Source organism: Sitophilus oryzae, unplaced genomic scaffold (assembly GCF_002938485.1).
Source record: "Sitophilus oryzae breed Bouriz unplaced genomic scaffold, Soryzae_2.0 scaffold_165_pilon_pilon, whole genome shotgun sequence".
Classification (NCBI taxonomy): Eukaryota; Metazoa; Arthropoda; class Insecta; order Coleoptera; family Curculionidae; genus Sitophilus; species Sitophilus oryzae.
In genome coordinates this window covers 865,006-887,152 of record NW_022146347.1, presented here as the reverse complement: position 1 = coordinate 887,152, position 22,147 = coordinate 865,006, and the positions used below count along the sequence as shown (strand labels likewise).

Here is a 22,147-nt window from a genome sequence, read left to right as displayed (position 1 = left end):
GGAAACAAGGCGACTTGTCTCCGTTGTTCCCATTTTCACATTCGATGTCTGGCATTTGACATATACAGGGTGACACAGCGTTGCAAAAAAGCCATATATCAGGTTTTTCATTTTTACTCCAATCTTTTTTATAAAATGTAGGCTAATGGTAGAATCGAGGGTAGAATGTAGAATTAGTGAGAGGGGGTTAATCACCGCTACCTTAAAGATCTATTGTGTCCCCCTTTCTTCAGTTATAACTTATCATACAGTCTATAACTCATCATACAGAGAGGACACTCTCTCCTCAATGAACAACTTAGTAGATTGAAGCTAAGAAACAACAGCAAATGCAGATTCTGTGAGAAAAATGGGGAAACACCAAAACACCTTATCACTGAGTGCGCCGAGACGACAACCGTTCATGTCATGAAATTTTCCTGGTAGGGGGGACAGGGTATTTCCCATCCTCCTCTAACAACAGATGTTGAGGTAGAGGTAGAGCCCGTGAGGTAGAGGCTGGAAGATCTGTCTCTTTCTCCACCTGTTTAACTTGGTCTCTTCTTAGACCTGAAACTAGAGATGAGCAGAAAATCGCAAACTGCGATTTAATCGCAGCGATTGTAAATTCGCAATCGCAACCTGTGATTCATTTCCATAACAAACTGCGACTTGCGATTGAAACATATATCTGCCGATTTTGGATTTTTAGGCAACCAGTATTACACCAGTTGCGATTTGCAATCGCAGTGGGCACGCGAACGAAGAGCTGCGAACGAAAATCACAGCATTGCGATTTTCGTTTGCACCGGCGGTGCATCGACACGGCACTGAGAAGTAGAGGTGGGTTGTGAAATCGCAGTCCGCTACTTTGTCACAGCTCCACCAACGTCGCAGTATGTGACTGCTCCAGTTCCAAGAAAATCGCAGTGACATTTCGGAGCAGTTTACAAGTTTAGGACATCTGCGCTCGTGAGTAGCAATAGGAGCAATAGCAGGCAATAGTGTAAATTCTGAAAATGCTCCTAGCCCCGTCGCCCGGTCAGACTGTTCCAGTCACAGTCGTCGCAGGTCGCAGTCGACTGGAGCATAGTATATTGAGTATATTCTGTGTACTGGAGCTGTTGGGAGTTTGGGAACGGGAAACGTAGCAGCGTTCGCTTTTTCTTTCATGAATCTAAATAAGATATTTATGTATTATATATTAATCACAAACAGATGTTTTTGACAAAGGTAATTTTTAACTTGTTAGTATGTTTATTTGTTAGTTAATTTTGTATCTGTGTTTTGTTGTATATCCTAAATCTTTTATTTGATCTTATACATTCATATAAGTTTTATTATTTATATCTATTTTTAAGGTCTGATGATGGCTAAATAGCCGAAACCGGTCACTAATAAAGATTTTTTTGACAGTTTCGACTTTGAATTGAATATAACATTAAGTTTTTACCATGGGCCACCACTCTGTGAAAATGAACAGACTCTTTAAGATATTTATAGCAAAGTGCTTGGTACTTAGAAACACTCAAATTCTTCTGAATAGACTAAAAAAATATAGCAACATCTATCAAACTAAGACATCAGTATAGTACCGTACAGCCGCGATTTTAAGAGCTCTAGGGGCCCGTAGTTCGGAAAAGTTCGAATCTTGTTCGCAAGGGCCCGGGAGGCTTGGGGCCCGTCGGTGACTTACCCCGATTGCACAGACGTTAAAATCGCCACTACTGATCGAAATAAAAAACGGCGTCCAGTTGGCTTGGAAATGACAATCGATAACATTCCCCATAAATTTTACATATAAAATGCCAGCAATCTTCATTTCATAGCTATCGCTGACGCGTTTTTTTTCGATCATATGATATAAATAAATAAAAACTAGACGATGATGTTGCCTATCATAATCACACCTATAGTCCTGTACTTTTTTAGTAAATGCAACGAACGGTGCCGAACACCGAGTGCGATTTTTCGGAGCAATTAACCTATAAAACTACATTTTTAATTTATAGGTTAATTGCTCCGAAAAATCGCTGCTACTTGTCACAGTGCTTTTATTGGAGCAGTCGCAGAGCGTAGCAGCTCCACAAAAATCGCAGACTGGCCCACCTCTACTGAGAAGCCGAACGATGAGCTGGGAACGAAAATCGCAATATTGCGATTCTCGTACGCACCGGCTGGCGGCGGCGCGTCATCAACACGGCAGTGGGCAGGCTGCGATTTTCGTTCAGCTCGAAAATCGCAGCTCATCCCAACATTGCGATTGCGATTTTCGTTGGCACCGGCGGCGCGGCATCGGGAGTGGGCACGCCAACGAAGAGCAGCGATTGTGATTTTCGTTCGCAGCTCTCAACACATCGGCCTAGACTAGATCGCAAAATCACATTCGCAATCATGGCCCCGTAATTTTATGAAGCGTTGGAAAATAGGCTTATATATGTTTATATACCGCATAATATATATGTATAATTTTTTAGTTTTAAATTTTGATAATAGTTTTAGATTTATAATATAATTATGGATTTAGAAGGTTAAAAAATTCTTGTTTTCGGTTATGACTAATTATAGTTACAGTTGCTCCCAGGTAATGATTCAGGTAAAATAATTCATTCAAGGACAGTTTTGGAATCAAATTATAAAAAATTATCTATTTTTATCCTTTATTTACTAGAAGATATAGAGCACGAAAAAGAAACAGCCCTTTCTCTTTATTATATTTTGTTATATGTATATTATATTATTATAAACATTTTTATAACAATCCATAATATAATATAATTTTCTGAACAATTGTGGATCGGCTGCTATGTTAATTTAAATACATCCTTTACAATCAGTTTTTTCATTTTAGAGAAATTTCAAATATAATAAAATGTGATATTGTCCTTTTATTTATCTAAAAGTTCGAAAGTTTGCACTTGCACTGGACGGGCCGTATCAAAGCCGTCGGCGTCGGCTTCTTTTGAGTTACATATAAAGAAAATGTTTTTAAAAGAAAAAAAAAGATAAAATAAACAGTTTTTTTTTTTTCTCGTTATCTGAATTAAGGTTGGCGGCAACCTTTTTTATAATAAATTTTTCGTTAGTATACCTACAGACTGTCTAAAAGCACATTCGAATATTTTGAACATTTTATGTATTTTTTTCCCAGTTAAATTTATTCGTTCTATTCTTATCAAAAGGAAACTAAGTTATTTGTGGTTTGGTTTGGTTTGATTTTTTTTGGTAATTGATGAAAATTTTAAGTGCAATATGTGCAGAGCAAAAATATAATAAAAAACACTTTAAAAGGCATATGGCATCGAAACACCCAACAGTTTCTTTGTAAGATTTTATTAAAAAAAGTATTCCCCTATTTATTCTGTTTTTTCTCAAAAATTTTGGGATTGAGCTTCCCAGTTTACAGCGTATCAATTTAAAAATATCAAAATCGCAATCGCAGGTTACAGTCGCAGCGATTTACAAATCACAATCGCAGTTTCAACTGCGATTGGAAAATCGCAGTTTTGCTCATCTCTACCTGAAACCGGTGTTACGGCTAATAGTAGCACACATGTTGCAAATATATTTGTCAATATACTGCTACAGTGTTTTTCAAAGAAAAGCTGCATGTTTTTTAAATTCCTATTCTAAAAATACCTCTAAAAATATCGAGTGGTTTTTGAAATATGACTATTTTAAAACTATATTTACTGGTATACAAGGTGAGTTTTCTTCGGTCATATTGTAGGTACTTCTAATTACAATAAAGAATAAATCAGATACCATTGAAAAACCCTTTATTTTTGAGGTGGTAAGAAGGGTGGTACAATATTCTGCTCTGTTGAGGAAGTGCAACCAAAACTAAAGGGCTTGCAGACCATATTTTATGTCAGTGCGACAGCATGACAAACGTGCGGTTCTTTGCATTAGGCAAGAACTAAGCCACTAAGCCATCGACAAAAAGGCCTGAACAAATTAGGCAAAGAAAATAAAGTTCTCCTACTCTGGGTGCCCGCTGATCAAGGTAATGAAAAAGCAAATGATCAAGCTAGAAAAGGATCGAACACTCCAGTAACTGGATCAGAACCGTTCTGTTTTCCAAGCGAAAACCAACTAAAAGTGGAACTGAGGAACCTGGAAGATTCCATCCGCAACCTGAAATGGGAGTCCTCCAACCGGTCTAAGACACTAAAAAATTCCTCATAACTTACGACCGAAAAAAATCAAAGATTTTCCTTGATTTAAGTAAAAACAATCTTTGGGTTGTCACGGTGTTTCTAGTAGATTGAAGCTAAGAAACAACAGCAAATGCAGATGCTGTGAGAAAAATGGGGAAACACCAAAACACCTTATCACTAAGTGCGGCGAGACGACAACCGTTCGTGTCATGAACTTTGGTACGGTTGATGTCGAGGATGGAGAGCTGGCCTCTGTGGAGCCGTCTCCCATAATGGCTTTTGTTAAAGCCCTGAGACTGTATGATGAGTTATAACTAGCTATAACTCAAGAAAGGGGAACACACAATAGATCTGTAAGGTCGCGGTGATTAACTACCCCTTCCTAAACATTCTCCATTCTACAAGCCATCGACAAAGAGCTATATAGAATTGAGATAAGTTATTACTTTTTGAAACGCATAAAATTGGAGAATTTAACTTAAAGATAAGAAGAAAATAGATCTGAACAATCCTAATGATTGTAAGGCTTCCTTTGAAGAGGTAGATGTAAGTTTCTCAAATGCACTTGTTCTGAGTGAAAATATTTTTTGTATGGGTGATTTTAACATTAATTACTTAAATCAGTATTCGGCTGGACTTGGTTGTCTCAAACAGTTTATAAGTGATTATAGCCTCAATCAGCTTATAGGTGATTATACTAGAGTCACGCATGATACTTCCACGCTCATTGATTTGATTTTAACTACAAACACTGAAGTTGTACTTGATTCTGGAGTCAACTCCCCTGACCTGTCTGACCATGATGCAGTTTTCGTAATACTTTCGATGCCTATATCACCGGCACTTTTTAAGAATTATCGTGATTTTAAAAATGCTAATATTAATAAAATTCGTTCCGATTTACAAAATAAAGAACTTGATAAGATCTATTATATTGTCAAGGTGTATTACTGGTTGCATAACTGCATACTGCTAAATAATCGCAACGTGCATTGAGGAACCTGGCGCATTCGCTAGAAAGTAAAAGAAAATTATAGAATTCTTTAGAAAAATCTAGAAACAATCGCCAGGGGGTATATAAGGCCCGCGCTTTGACAGTTGGACAAGTCTGAAGATAGTCTGAAGTCTGAAGTTTGAAAATACCGCGAAATACCGTTAGAGTAATAGTAGTTGCATAAATTGTGTTGTAAATAGTATAAGTTGTGTGTACAGAGTGAGACAAATAAATTCGTTAAGTATTTTATCGTGAGTTTAAATAGTGGACCCACGGAATCCGTAACAATATTAAAGACATAGATATGAAACTAAAGTTTTTAAATGACGCATTAATAGAAGTTTTTGATACACATTCTACACGTTCCTCGTAGAACTATTAAGATAACAAAGGTTGCTGCTCCTTGGTTGTCCAACGAGTCGCTAATGAAAACTAGAGACAAATTAAAATATAAATTTAAAAAAACAAAATCGATTGGTATTTGGGAGGAATACAAACAATTGCGTAATCTTATTACAGCCTCGGTGAAGCAGGAAAAGAGGGCTTATTTTCAAAATTTATACAGTCATAGTAATACCAGGACGCTTTGGAAAAAACTGAGGGATTTTAATATTGGTAAATTGGCTGCAAACAACGATATACCGGATTGCTTAAGCAATGTAGACTCAATTAAGTTTTTCATTGAGGGCCATTCCTCCCTTACACCAAAATGACACAGATTTGCCGAAATATTTTAACAACAATACTTATCATAATTTGGTTGATTCTCAATTTAATTTAACCTTAATCAACGAAGAAGTAATTTTATCCATAATCAATAAAATAACAACTTGTGCTTCAGGAATCGATGACATCAATTCTTCAATGATTAAAATGAGTTATCCAGTTATACAAAATTTTTTATTACATATTATAAACAGTTGCATTTTAGAAAACTATTTTCCAGAAAAATGGAAAATAGCCTTGATCCGGCCTATTCCCAAGTCTCCGGATGTTAAGGAATATAAGGACCTACGTCCCATTAGCATAATACCTTATATGTCGAAAATATTAGAACATGTATTGAATGACCAAATAAAAACATATGCCAAAAACAATCAGATTTTGGCCCGTCATCAGTCGGGTTTCCGTGCCGGTCATAGTTGTGCGAGTGCCTTACTGAAAATATCGGATGATATATTGACAGAGCTGGATAGGGGTAATATTTCGATCCTTGTATTGCTGGATTACAGTAAGGCCTTTGATTGTTTGAATCATAACGTACTCATGTCAATGCTTCATTATTACGGATTTTCGAACGATGCGGTGCGGATGATTGGGAGTTATTTTACTATTACAGATAGGCTGCAGATGGTTAGATCGGGAGCAAACATTTCCGGACCTGTTGAGTTAGGTCGGGGAGTGCCTCAGGGCTCAATCTTGGGGCCTCTTACGTTTTGTATTTATCCTTCGCAAATAACAAATGTAGTCCGGTATTCCCATACACACGCTTATGCTGATGATACGCAGGTATATGCGTCATTTGCTAAGACTGATTTTGGCCTTGCTCTTAATAAAATTAATTTAGATTTACATAACATATATCTTGAATCCATTAAATATGACTTAATATTAAACCCTCAAAAAAACAAAGGTGATGTTGTTTGCAGGCAGAAATCATTATCAGGATCTCCTCGGCGAGGTTAGGTCATCAATTAATGGTGTCATACTGCCTATGGTCGAACAGGCAAAAAATCTGGGAGTTATAATAGACAGATCCTTTACCTATAGCAGGCATGTATCGTCCTGCATTCAAAAGTCATATGCTGGTTTGAGACAACTGTATCCTCATCGTTATTATCTGAACCATAAGCTCAAGGCTAACTTGTGTAATGCCCTAGTTTTGTCGCATTTTTCTCATTGTGCTCCATTGTATTCGCAAGCCTTAAATACTCATGAAGTGTATCGAATACAAAAAGTGCAGAATACATGTTTGAGATATATTTTTAATCTAAGAAAATTTGACCATGTTTCGCATAAACTTCGAGAATTGGAGTGGCTCAGTATGAAGAATAGACATCGTTTGGGCACACTGAGTCTGATCATTTTATTATTACTACCCAAGAACCAACTTACCTGTTTGAAAAAATTCAACTTAGAGAGAATGCGCACAGTGTTAATATTAGAGCAAAGGACAGTCTTACAATTCCCTACCATAGGACCTCTCTTTTTGAAGGTTCGTTCAGTTATTGTATTGCAAAATTATATAATGAATTACCTTCAAACGTAAAATCTCTAAATATTCATAGATTTAAGATGCATACCCGTCGATGGCTTTATGAAAATCAGTAGGTCTTTTTTTTTCTTTATAACTTCTTTTTTCTTTGAAATTTTTTTTTCATTGTTTTTTTTTATTGATCTGTTTTGCTTATTATTATTATTAATTTTTCATATGACATATTTTAATCTTTTTCGCCTTTTACTATTTTTTTTGTACTTCATTCGGATGCATTCGGAGTTAAATGGAAGAGCAGAAGCATTATGCTTCTGAATTTCGCTCCACTCCAAAATTGGGTTTTGATTATTTATAATGTATATATATATATATATATTCTGATGGTGTAATTATTTAATTTCTATGATTTCCTACTATTTTAATGTATTAATAATTAACTGTATTTTATTTTACTTTTTTGGAAATAAAGGCATTATTATTATTATTATTATCTGAAAAGGTCGCAGTAGAACAGACCGATAGCCACAATTCAGAAACAACAAAATTCAGTTCATATGAAAATTTAGTCAAAATAAATAAGAATTACTGTTTTAATAAAAATAAAATGAGAATGATTAGAAATATGGCTATTTCGGCATCGTTAAGCTCGAGGTTAAGCTTTTCATACCGGGCGGCGCTGAAAAATATTACGATTACTTAAAATTTCGATGAAACGAGGATAGGGCACGAAAATCGCCTCGCTTTATTATCGTGCAATTACGAAGTTGCTGACTCTCGAATGTTTTACCCCAACAAACACACACCATGGCGCGGATGAAAAAGGTTTAAGCCGTTTTTATGGACAATAACAATTGCGGCGCGTGCGTTGTGCGCCGCACCGATGTCAGCCCGCGATAAAGACTCACTTTACGAGCCATTTTACAGGCGCTATTGAAAATGAATCGCGCTAGACGCATACTAACGAAAAATGCGCCACGCCAAGCCGTAAAAATGTTCCATTTGCGTTTTTAAAGCGGCAATAGAAAATGGTTTTACGAGTCTTTATAATTAACGCTAGGTACGAAATAAATATGCAACTTGTTATTACCATAGGAAAATTATGGAACTATGTAGTCAATGTTTAATATCCGTTTTGCCCTTTGTATAAAATGACTAAAGCTTCATTCAGAACTTGGAAATCAGTGGAATAAATTAGTAGTTTCAATTAGCCGTAGAAGTTTGTTCACCTAATTTTAATGTAAGCATTCAGAACGTCATAATTAGTGGTAGTACTTTTCAATTATTGGAAAAAGTTAACAAATTTTTGACTTTTTTGATTTTGAATTATACTTCAAAATTTGCGAGGAATGTCATTTTGGCCTTTGATTATCACCCGTCAAGAAAAATTTTGGTTAGAAATCAAAAGTTTATTGTTTTTAAATATTATCTTTCTCTATGGATACAACATACAACAGACTACCGCAAGCTGTTGCTAGGATACCTATTTTATTAATTTTAATTGTGTTTTTTAGACATTGTGAATGATCGTAAACTGAAAAGTATAAAGTGTAATTGAAACCACTAATTGCGAGGTTCTGAATGAAGCTTTAAGCTTCCATCAAAGTTAGCGTAGAGTTTGTTCCTTTAAATTCAGTGTAAGCATTCGGAACGTCTAAATTAGTGGTAGTCGTTTTCAATTAGTAGAAAAAGACAAATTTTTGACTTTTCCATTAATTATACTTCAAAATTTGCGACGAATGTCATTTTGGCCTTTATCATCCGTCAAGACAAAATTTGGTTAGACAATTAGACAAATGGACGCCCTCTAAAGATGCGTATTCACTATCCGAACGAACGAACGAATGTTCATTCGGGATTTTAGAACCAAACGAAAACACCTTAACCCATTCGTTTGCGAACACCTTTGATATACCGACTCGAAACGGATGGCCGAGCGAACGAACAAACGAACGACCGCATGCTTACCGTCCAAATATACCGAATTCCATTCGTTCGCTCGCTCGTTTGTTCGTTCGTTCGGATAATGAATACGCACCTTAAGATATAAGGTAAATAAAACGTTATTTGCAGACAAGGCTTAAGCCCAATAGAAAGGGGTGATTCACTGACTTTGGCGCCGTGCGTCGTTAATAATCGTGATAATCTGACCGATGCCCGACGTCGATAACGATTCGATAGACGGACGGCGCCGCGACGCAACGCGACACGTCAGACGTGGGGGCGCTCGCTCGAAACGAGCATATTTTATGGAAATTAATAAGATTAATCTGCGGCCGTGGTAAGGGGTTAAAGCGAACGGGGAAGTTAATTATACCACGGCAAAGGGCCCGTTTAAGGGCCTAACAAACCTAATTAAACACGCGATTACGTATGCGGTCGCGGAACCGAAACGGTGTTTTTTGTTGTGACCGTTGACCGGTCCAAGAATTAATATCTGAATGTAAATTTATCTGACCGTAAATGGTTAGATATTCACTAAAAGAACCTTAGAAAAATAAGTACCTAAATGTAGAGGCACCCTAACATAAGAAAAACGTTAGTTGTTTATCATTAGAGTGCGACCACGAAATCTGAAAAGATAAAAAAAATATGGCGGTGATCCACTTTTGAGACGCACCCAGTATATTATCACTGTCATGCCTCCGCCAAGTCGAGCACAACCGTACCATCCTTTTTCGAAGCAATTCACTGCACATTTAACCCCCCTGTAACTTCGTAGTTGTTTCTGAGGTTTCTGTAGCTGGCTATATTGCTAATATAAATAATTATAACTACAAAATGGACCTGATGAAGAATAAAGGCCCAGAAACCGATCGTGGGAGGTTCGTTGGTTTTCCCGAAATGAAAAACACAATGTGGACTTTTTTCATAGCCAGTTCACGGCAAGAATTATACAGGGTGGTCCGAACTGTATTCTGGAAACTTCTGCAGCATATTCTGCAGATAAAAATAAGTAAAAAAGTTCGTATAAATGTATGTCCTAAAACGCTTAGTTTCGGAGATACAGGGTGTGGAAGTTTCGTTTTTATTTCGATTTTTTCCAAACAATTACTGAAGTAACGTCAATATTTGGATGACAATTGGTGTCTGGAAGTTTTTTAACATGAGAAATTTGATTTTGATATCAATATGACTCCTATTTGTAGGGGGCGCCACCTACATATGTTTTAACTGTTTTGAAGAGTAATAACTTTTCGTCCGTACCCGTACAAAACTACTGAGTGAAAAAAATATACATTGCCGTGTTTTTTTCCGCAAAAAAAATATCTTGCTAAAAATCGGCTACGAGCAACCGTTCTTAATGTATTTAGAATGGAAATAGTCAATACATGTCATTATTGACAAAAAATAAATATGTTGAGTAGATAGTTATTTGACTTAAATGATAAATTTGGGAACTTTTTATTTTTTAAATTAATCATAAATTTTTCTTCGAAAAAATTATCATAAAACAGTTTTTGTTGAACTTTTGGCACAAAAACATTTCAAATTTATGATTCCAGACTAACAACTATTTTGTCAACATGTTTATGTCAATGATGACAGGTATTGATAATTTAGATTCCAAATATCTCCATAACCACTACTCGTAGCGATTTTTACCAAGACACCTTTTTTACGTAAATAACATCGTAAATGTATATTTTTTTACTCGGTAGTTTTATACAGGTACGGAAGAAAAGTTATTACTGTCCAACCCAGTTAAATATGTACTAGGTGGCGCCCCCTACAAGTAGGAGTCATATTGACATCAAAATCAAATTTCTCAGGTCAAAAATCTCCCCAAGACCAATTTTCATCCAAATATTGACGTTACTTCCGAAATTATTTTGAAAAAATCGAAATAAAAATGAAACTTTTACACCCTGTATATCCGAAACTAAGCATTTTAGGGCATACATTTATACAAATTTATATCTACAGAATATGCTGCCGAAGTTTCCGAAATACAGTTCGGACCACCCTGTATAACCTATTTGTAATTATACCTTATAGTTCATGAATTATCGCTAGTCAAGTGTTTATTTTCGACAGTGGTCGATCATCAAAATTCTAAGGTACTTCACAGTAGTCTCACAAACTTCAAATTTTGAATTTTAGTTCACGTTTAGCCTAGAAAGAGAGGAAAAATTAAAAATTACGATTTTTTAAAAAACAAACGTTAACTGACTATCCAGTCGAAACCAAGTTGCAATAATGAATTTGAATTGCTTTGGTTTCAACCGAGATTTCAACCATTTTTAGCAATTTTTTTTTCAAAGTTTTTTTTTCAATTTTCACTGCGTGTCTCGATTTTAAATTTGAATGTCTCTCACTTTTTTCTTCATATTCCTTTATATTCTTCGGCATTTTGCGCTAGGTATCACTTAACGACTGTTAACCCTGCGTGCGTGTGCGTTACTCTCGACCAGGCACATGATTAACCCTCGCATTTCCTACCCCATCTGATTAGGCCGTCCCTTTAACGTGTTGTCACAAAGGAGTTTCGCAGGTGTGAGACGGCGTAAATACGAAAAAAGACATGTAAAACGGGGCCCCTCGCTTTTTCACAGTCATGCAAGAAAATTTTCATATTTTTTCACTTTCGGTTAGTCACTGACTCAATATAGCGGGTGTGATATTATAAATGTTTAATGTGTACCTAACCCCTACACGTTTAAATAATTAAATGGAATTTCAATGGAAAAGTAGTTAGAAAAATACAGGGTTCGAAAGATAATATAATATATCGTGTGATATACGGGATGTTTATTGGCTCACCACTATATTGTTACGGATTCCGTGGGTCCACTATTTAAACTCGCGATAAAATACTTAACGAATTTATTTTCTCACTTTATACACAATTACTAATTTATAACACACAACAAACTAACTATTTATAAGATTCCTTCACCAAATTGTCCGATTTTCAATTTTCACGCGGTATTTCAAATTTCAAAAACTGTCTCAGTTGTCGATGGCTCCGGCTTATATACTCTATTGACTGCTTCTCGAAATTTCCCCAATTCTCGGAAAGCGTACTTCTTCATACCAGACAATTCTATTGTCTGATTCCCTTACTTCTCGACTTGACTAAAAGATGGCGCCTGAAAAAGTCTTTTAATTTCTGGCGGATACGTTGCGGTTGTGCAGGCAACCAGTAATACATTTTTAATTTCTGGCGGATAGGCCATTTTTCTTGACATTGCCCCCTTCTCAAATTTGATCGTGTTCATCAAGGTTTCCTGTCTGATATCTCTTCAATCGATCCAGATGAACTACTTTCATCTTACTTCTAGGGCTGCGTTGAATCCGGTACACTACATCATTTATCCTCTTGATGACTGTATAAGGACCTTCCCATGCTGGAGTTAACTTTGGGGACCTTCCTTTCTTGCGCTGTGGATTATACAACCATACTCTATCGTCCTGTTGAAATCCCGTAGAATTAGCTCTGAGGTCGTAACGAGCTTTCATCCGGTCACTGGCTAGCGTAATCTTACTTCTCACGGCCTTATGAATTCCCAATAATCTTTCCTTCCTAACGACTCTTTCGAACGACCGTCCAACGTTATCTTGTTCCATTTTTCCTCCAGATCGAGTACTTGGTCCTTGTCTAGCTGCGCAAATCTTACAACGTTGACACCATTTCTTAACATCTTCACAATAATCCACCCAGTAAAAGCGATCTCTCAGCTTGCTCAAGGTCTTGTTTACCCCAAGATGGGCTCCAGTTTTACCACCATGAATTTCTTCCAATACCTGGGTGACTTTCTTCCTTGGTACCAGTAACTGAGTTGTTACGGTCCTGCCATCCGCACTTTCCCACGTGCGCTTTAACAATCCATTCTCAATCACCAGTGAATTCCACTGAGCCCAGAGAGCTTTGAAAACCAGCCCTCTGTCCGCAATATCCTGCGACGGTGGTCTCTCGCCGTTACCTTCCTTGAGCCGTAGTATTCCTCCGATGTCTGGATCTTCCATTTGATCTTTCCTCAATTGTATCGTCGTCCATTGTTCGTCAGTTCTTAGTTTAAAATTCTTTACTCTGATAGTGCTTTCGCGATGTTGCATTTTCTTGCCCAAGGTAGCTCGTCGTCGATCCGGTTCGTTGTCGATAATTTGTACCCGTCCTACACGGCACCCAACGGCTTTCTCTAGTTTCCCGAACACAGTCTTCTTGGTATCACCAGGTATCATCACAATTTTCGATGATCTTTCTTCCATATTTCCTGGTCTCTTCTCTTTAGATACAGAAAATTCCTCATTTCCGATTTTCAGGATGTTTCTATGGTGATCAAACGAAAAACCATGTTGACTGATCACATCCATACCCATGATAAAATCATCTTCAATGTCTGCCACTAAAACGCTATGCCGAAACTTCAAATTCCCTAACTCCAATTCCATGAGAGCCTCTCCCCGTACAACGGCCGTTTCCCCCGTAACTGTACGTAAATACACTCTTCTTCTAAGAGGCATCATCTTCAACCCTTGCACTGAGTTAGCCCGTACCAACGATACCATAGCGCCAGTGTCCACAGTCATTCGAATTCCCTTTCCATTGACTTTCCCGTCGATCACCAAACTGTCAGCGGTTCTTCCTAGACTCCTAACGGAAAACATCCTAGGGGCTCTGTTTTCTTCAGCCAATACTCGCTCATTAGTGTTGATTTCCTGGTGCCTATGTTCTCTCGATGGTAAACGGAATCGCATTTGGACGCGGCAATCCCGTTTGAAGTGGCCATTCCTGCCACATCTATAGCAACTTATGTCCTGGGATCTTCCGATGTGCCGATGTTCTCTTAATGATGAACGGAATGGCATTTGGATGCGACAATCCCGTTGGATATGGCCATTCCTGCCACATCTATAGCACCTAATATCCTGGGATCTTCTCTGGTTCTCTGTCTGGGTGTTGTTGACTCTCTTGTTCACTAGTAATTCACATAGTTTATTAAACATCTCCTCCAAACGTATGTGAGAACTCTTTGGCTGTTCCTCAACCGTTACCGAGCCTATCTTCGGTTTAGGAATGGCGCTAAATGCAGCTTCTATTTCCAGCGCCCTGACGAGTACTTCGCTGCTGGTAGAAAATCGCGATATTTGCAGCGCCCTCTGTAATTCATTGTCCCTCAGTCCGCTGATAAAGCACTGAGCAGCGAGTTCCTCCTTAAATCCTTCCGGTGCTTCAGGATGCGCTAGGTGTACCAGCGACGTAAGTCTGCTTCGAATTCCTGCAGACTCTCTCCGGACCTCTGCAGGCGTGTCTTGATCTGTGCCTGGTAAAGTTGGCGTCGATGTTGGTCGCCATATCTTCTGTCCAGTGCAGCGACCAAAGTTTGGTATTCCTGCTGTTGGGCTGCAGGAATAGTTTGCAGGAGTTCCAGGGCAGGGCCACGCAGCGCGATGACAAGTGCCGCTGCTTTCTCCTGGTCAGTCCATCCGTTGACAGCAGCCGCTGCTTCAAACTGGCGGTGGTACATCGTCCAGGTGGTTTGCCCATCGTAGGTCGGGGCCTTGAGGTTCGCAGTTCCATGAACGCCAGGTGTCCTTACTTGTACCTTGGTCTTCTGTAGGTCCATCTCTAATTTTTCCATTTTCTGCTGAAGGCGTTCCTCCAGATCTTCTACGGCTTCTTGGAAGTGATTCTGCTGTTCCTGGCAACGCATTTCCAACATTGCTTCTTGCTTTTTTTCCATGTCTCCGAAGCTTTTCTGAAGTCGAATTTCCTGATTTTCTAAGATTTTCTGAAGCCGGTCCTGTTCTTCTTGCTTTTCTCTCTGACGTCGCTCCTCCAAACGAATTTCCAAATTACCCAATATTTTCTCAAGCCGGTCCTGTTCTTCTTGTTTCTCTTGTTGTCGTTGGATTTTCAAATCTTCGAAAATTTTGTCTTGATTTTCTAGAATTTTCAGTAAGCGGTCCTGTTCTTCTGCTTTCTCTTTTTCTAGTCGGGCTCGCTCTTCTTCTCGTTCTTTACGGAGTCTTTCTTGATCTTCTGCTTTTTCTTTTCGCAGCCTCTCTTGTTCTTCTGCCTTTTCTCTTCTCATATTCTCCATAAAATCGCCCAATAATTTGCTTACTTCCTCCATTTTCTTCGCTTGCTGTCTCGTACCAACCATAAAAATTCCCAAATTCGGTGTAAAAATCGTCCAATCCACTTAATTTCTTCTTAAAATCCTCTTGAATCCCACTTCTGACACCAATTGTTACGGATTCCGTGGGTCCACTAATTTAAACTCACGATAAAATACTTAACGAATTTATTTTTCTTACTTTATACACAATTACTAACTTATAACACACAACAACTAACTATTTATAAGATTCCTTCACCAAATTGTCCGATTTTCAATTTCCACGCGGTATATTCAAATTTCAAAAAACTGTCTCAGTGGTCGATGGCTCCGGCTTATATACTCTATTGACTGCTTCTCGAAATTTCCCCAATTCTCGGAAAGCGTACTTCTTCATACCAGACAATTCTATTGTCTGATTCCCTTACTTCTCGACTTGACTAAAAGATGGCGCCTGAAAAAGTCTTTTAATTTCTGGCGGATACGTTGCGGTTGTGCAGGCAACCAGTAATACATTTTTAATTTCTGGCTTATAGGCCATTTTTCTTGACAATATTTTTTTTATTTTTTCAGATTAAAAAACAAGATTTGATATGTCAGTATATGGCATAAATCAGGCTTGAATGACGTATTCAATTAGTTTCTATCACTATCTGTTTCACCGGAAATGACAACAACTTTTGATTTTTAAATGATACCCTCGGTATTTTTTACATTATTTGTTAGAAAATGACATTCTGAAAAGAATGACGTTATCATGTAAATGAAAAAAAACCTACTAGGCTGTATTCCGTTGCAAAACCAGGCGAACCAGACCGGTAAACTACGGTAAAGAGCGGTTCCTGAAAAATATCGGTTTGATACGGAACGGTTTGGTAAAATACTGGAAACGTCAAATGTTGACGTTTTCTAAATTTCAATACCTCTATTATAAAATTTATCTTTTATGCATTTTTAATGTACTTATTCTCTGCTTTTACGTTTGCTTCTTCTTTTCAATGGAGTTTAATATTGAAAAGTACTTTATTAATAAACTGTTAAACTCGTTAGACAGCTCAAGTGAAGATTTGCAGGTCCAATATTAACACAGATCGATAATAAATAAACAAATCTAATCAATATTTATATTTTTATAGCTTATAAAACATTCACGATTACTTGTTGTCTTGTTTTTCATGTTTTCTTTAAATGTTCCTGACTAAGAAACAATGGCTGCATGATAATTTTAAATGGTCCTAAAAACTCATTCTATTTATTATAGTTAATGAAATTTATTTACCTTTACTGCCTACCTCCACTGCTTTTGGATGTAAATACAAAATATTATTACAAATTTTAGAAATTAAATGAGAATTTCAATCGAACTTCCAATATTTGCTTGATTTCTGTCACATAAATGACACTGATTGACAAACAAAACCAGCAAAACCCAGGCTTCTCGCGCTGGTTAGTTTGGTGACAGCTATAACCGATTTTTCAGGAACCGTGTTCCGTAATAAAAAAAACTTTCAGGAAACCGATAGAAACGGAACATAAAACCATAACCAAGGTAAGCAACGGAATATACCATTAAAAATACTATTTTTAAAGTGAAACTCTCGGTGAAACTTCTTAACGGCCGCTGGGAGTAAAAATTCAAGGACGTGACACGACACGCGACACGACATGCGAGAGAAAAAATGATAAGGACAGCCTACGGCTTAGAAAAAATCGTTCGATTTAAATGAAAACTGGTATGTCGATAAATTGGACCAAGGCCAACTTGTGTACGACATGTGTCACTGTGACAGTTAGTTTTAATGTAAGAAACGTCAAAAGTCGATGTCGTCCGATCGCGACCAAATTTGATGGGTTTGTAATGGATATGACGTTTCGTTTACATCTTCATCAGTGTGGGACTAAGGACTTGATATTGAAGAAAAATATGCGTCGATTTCGGCATAATTGGGGCGGCTACAGGATAACGCCCTCGACGTTTCGAACCGATGCCTCTAAATGAACGAAATCATCAAGATTTTTCTTAATTATGGGTCGATTGGAACCAAACCAAATGAAATCCTCAGACGGACAGACGGTCATTTTAATACAAATTTTCTGAAAGTGAATCAAATTATTTAATAATTTTTAATTTATTACTTTTTCAACATTTCAAACTCAATTTCAAACTACAATTTTTCAAATATGTCCTTCAAATTCTTCAATTTAAAAGCTGTTAGTAAGACGTTTCCCTTCAAATATGCGCACATAGTACACACACAATTTTTTAAAGCGAAAATGTTAAAAGTTGACATATAATATTATATCATTCTATTCAGAATGTAATTTTCTATCAAATAATGTAAAACCTCGAGTAAAACAATACCGAGGGTACCATTTAAAAATCGAAAATTGTAGTCATTTCCGGTAAACAGGAAGTGACCAAAACTAAATGAATACGTCAATCAATCCTGATTTATGTGGTATACTAACATACCAAATCTCGTTTTTTTATCAGAAAAAATAAAAGTTATAATAGGGGTGAGCCACTTTGAAAAACACCCGGTAAGTGTCATAAAACACCCGGTATAGTGAGTGTCATAATACACATAACCTCTGTACGTTTAAAGTAAAGATTTCAGTTAACGTCTCCTTTTTGCTGCCAGGGCTAATCTGGACGGGGCCTACTTTGTTTACGCAGAATCCGAACCGCATTCCTCGGCCATATCATGGTCAATGGCCTACCGACTTGGCAAGTGTCTAAATCAACTCTTACTCACGAGATATCCGATCTCATCCGGCCTCGAACCGGCGCCGGCGTGAATGAGCAGTGTGTGTCAATAGATTTTACACTTTTGCCTTTATTGTACAACAGCACGATACAGAGTTTCGAACCGGTCACCCGTCCATCCACTAGTATCGCCTTACGTCGCTTAACTTCGGTGTTCTAATGGGAACCGGTGTTTTGACGTAGCTGGGCAGTTGCCTATTGTACGTTTAAATAATTAAATAAAATTTCAATAGAACCATATTAGTTAAAATAATATGAGGTGGCTTTTTTGAAAAACGTTCCATAATAGATACTAATAAATACTCGGTACATGCAAATACTATTGATTTAAATAATAACAAAGTTATAACAATTAGTTACCAGACACACGTTAGATGAAACCTTAAGATATTCTGAGATATATTGTACAGATTATCTTAAAGCGATGTCGGGGTATTTGAGACCATTGTACAACTTTAGACCGTAAACTGATTAGGGTGCCGTTTAGGGCACCTTTTGTGTCGTCTCGAACAGCTCCGAGCCAAACCTAAAGACTAGCAACATTGCCAACTTGTGCAAATTTTAAGCAGACTTGCAATGTTTATAGGTGGTTACATTTCATATATGGGATGAGAATTTATACAAATTTGGATGAACTAATTATTAGAAATTCAGGATTTAGTAGTGACAAGCAATTACGTCTAATAGTAGTTTTGGTCTTGCAGGGTCCAGTCTTACTCTTAGTCTTGCTGCGACGCTTTTGCAAGTCTTGCACTATAGGGTATATTTTACAAGAGGCAATTACAAAATTCTGATTTACTTTTTTTAATTATGATCTATGAAAAACGGCATGTTATAATGCCTCTATGTACAGTTTTCTATTTGATCGTAGTATTATTATGAGACAAATATTAGCTCTTGAACAGTACCTGAAAACATTTTGATCAAAAAAGTAATAGTCTGTTTATAGTCCGCCCAACGAAAGAATTATGATTTCAACCGAGATTTCAACAGACAACAACCAAGAAATGGAGTTAAAATGACAGTAACTTTTGCTGCATAGAATACACATATATATTTGATACCAATTAAAATTTTAGTTACGTAATCGACGGCGCGATTTTTAAATCCATTGTTGCCAACAATGAACATATTCAGCGCCGGGCTGACTAACTGGAATTTAAATTTCCCACTGGGAATTCAGGTGGTAGCTCTGCTGTAAAAAATGTCAAGTTGCCACATTTATTTATTTATTCCTGACATTGTCATTCGTCTTGACATTTTAGTTTTGTATTACGAGTTTTTGGTTTAAATAAATAGTGTTGTGATACTTTAAGCTTAAAAATATTTACTAGCAGACCTTGCAGTCGAACATTGTTCTTTTTAGAACCTCTTTTAGTGCGAAGTGTACAAGATAGCTTAATAGCCGTAAAAAAATAATCGCACCCTTATTAGAATATTTTGAACGGGAAAGCTGTAGTAATGGCCCTTTATACCCCTTAAGTGCTGTTAAGAAGGTGAATTTTGTTGATATAAATAACTGTTATGTATAATTAATGTATTTTTGTTTCCAAAAATATTCTGATTAAAAGAAAATATGTAAAAGTGGGCAACGCTGTGCCGGTCAAGCTTAATCACATGACTAAAAGTTTATTTGAAATAAAATGCAAATAAACTACAGGTACTTAAATAATAAAATCGGTTGATTTACTCCGAATTAAGAATATTGAAGATGAATCTGGCAACATCGCGTTGCCGAGATCTGCGATTGAAATTCATCGCATCTTTTGATGGCAAACAAGACATCGCAGGGTGAAATTCATAGTCGCATGGTGTCTATTGACCTCTGTTACCTTTTTCTAACGTATTATATTTCGACGATATATTGTATAGAAGGGCATTTATAGTCGCAGATTCTTTTTTGGGTAGAATACGATAGGGAATAGACTGTTCTGTTTCAATATGAATAAATTATATTTGGGATACAATACAAGTTGTATCGGATTTAAAGTCAGCAAATAAAATTTTGCATGTTTTAATCTTATAAACATAGGTCATCAAAGCACATCAGACGAGACATCAAATATACCGGGTGCGTCTCAAAAGTGGCTCACCCCTATAACTTTTATTTTTTCAGGTAAAAGAACAAAATTTGGTATGTTAGTATATGACATAAATTAGGATTGATTGACGTATTCAATTGTTTTTGGTCATTTCCTGTTTCACTGGAAATGACTACAACTTTTGATTTTTAAATAGCACCCTCCGTATTTTTTTTAACTTTTTTCGATAGAAAATGACATTATGTATAGAATGACACATCATATGTCAACTTTTGACATTCTCGCTTAATAAAAAATCGTATTTCAAAATTCAAGCTAGAGTGCCATGGCTATATTAAAAACACTAATCCTTCATCAAGGAGCCTTGGAAAATAGATTTGATCGTTTAATGCTTTTAGTGCTTGTCCTGGCCAGTTAGACAATGCTCAAATCGTATTTTTAATCATATCTCAATTGTTTCAAATGGAACGAGGGTGGCTCATTAGCATATTTGGAAAAAGCATTTTTTTACGAATAATTCGATACCACACCCTTGGTATTTCGAGTCAAATTTTCGTAACGAACCACAAGTTATAATTTCAAATAAACCATATGCGAAAATGTCAAAAGTTGACATATGATATGTCATTCTATTCAGAGTATCATTTTCTATCGAATAAAGTAAAAAAATACTGAGGATGCCATTTAAAAATAAAAAGTTGTAGTCATTTCCGGTGCCGAGGAAGTGACCAAAAACAATAATTGAATACGTCAATCAATCCTAATTTATGTTGTATACTAACATACCAAATCTCCTTTTTTTATCTAAAAAAAAATAAAAAAGTTCTAGGGGTGAGCGACTTTTCAGACGCACCCGGTATAGTAATACATACTATTATTTTAATTCTGTTCATAATTTTGGAAGTTGCTACTGACCTAACAGATAAAAATAAGTAAGCAATAATTTACATAAAAGTTCAATAACATAATGCAGGAGCAAACAAAATTAAACACAATGAAAGTCGGTTAAAAAACGATTATTTATTCTTTACGATGGAGTATATAGGTCACCCGATTTATATTCAATAGGATGTAAATTCTTTCCAGATAGCATAGAAGCACGGAACACAAATTCAACCAAACCAAACCAGCGTTGAATTTCTGCTTTTATAATTTTCTAGCAACACTTAATTATCTGTATATTTCCACTATAGGTGCTGAAATAAAATAATTTGGGAAATATCGTATAATCGAAAAAAAAACGGCGTCCAGTTGGCTTGGAAATGAACATCGATATCGGTGACATTGCCCCCATAAATCAGGACCTTACTTTCAAAAATTCCTTTAACTAGGTACCTAATATTTAAGAGTACCTATTTCTTCACAAATGTGTAAAAAGGCCTGTAAGCAGAGCTTTACCGATTTCACAAAAAAAAATCTAGTCCGAAATGACACTTTTCTAGGTCATAAATCTTTTCTATCCAGTAAACCAACCGTCCCAAGGCAAAATTTATTGCCTCTAGTGTTCAATAATAAAGGCCATCCTATGCAAAGTAATAATTAGGTGGTATTCTGAAGAAATTTCTCTCAAGGACGGAAACCTATCATTTTAATAGGGTACAATAAACTTTGAAAATTTTATGGAGTTAAACCAAACAAAATTGCCCAGCAAAACATTTAATAGATAAATTTGGTTTTTAAAGATTTAGGAAATATTTTTAATGTAATCTTCCTCATTCTGATGAAATTATATAAAACTTAATATAAAATAATAAAGTCTGACTTATTTTATTAATTAATTTATGGACGGCATATTAAAAATTCTAAATAATTTGTAAGGGGTAAGCTGAAAAATCTATATAAATTAGACAATTTTTTATTTACAGGATTTTATGTTCACTTCCTATAACATAAATAATAATGTACTTAATTGTTTATTTTCTAATTA

General features: G+C 36.4%; 1 protein-coding gene across 2 annotated transcripts in view; it reads right to left on the bottom strand.

The window, feature by feature from the left end:
- LOC115880805 overlaps nucleotides 1-22,147 on the bottom strand; it is a 409,568-nt gene that overhangs the window by 385,868 nt on the left and 1,553 nt on the right. The gene's annotated exons all lie outside the window — the stretch shown is intronic.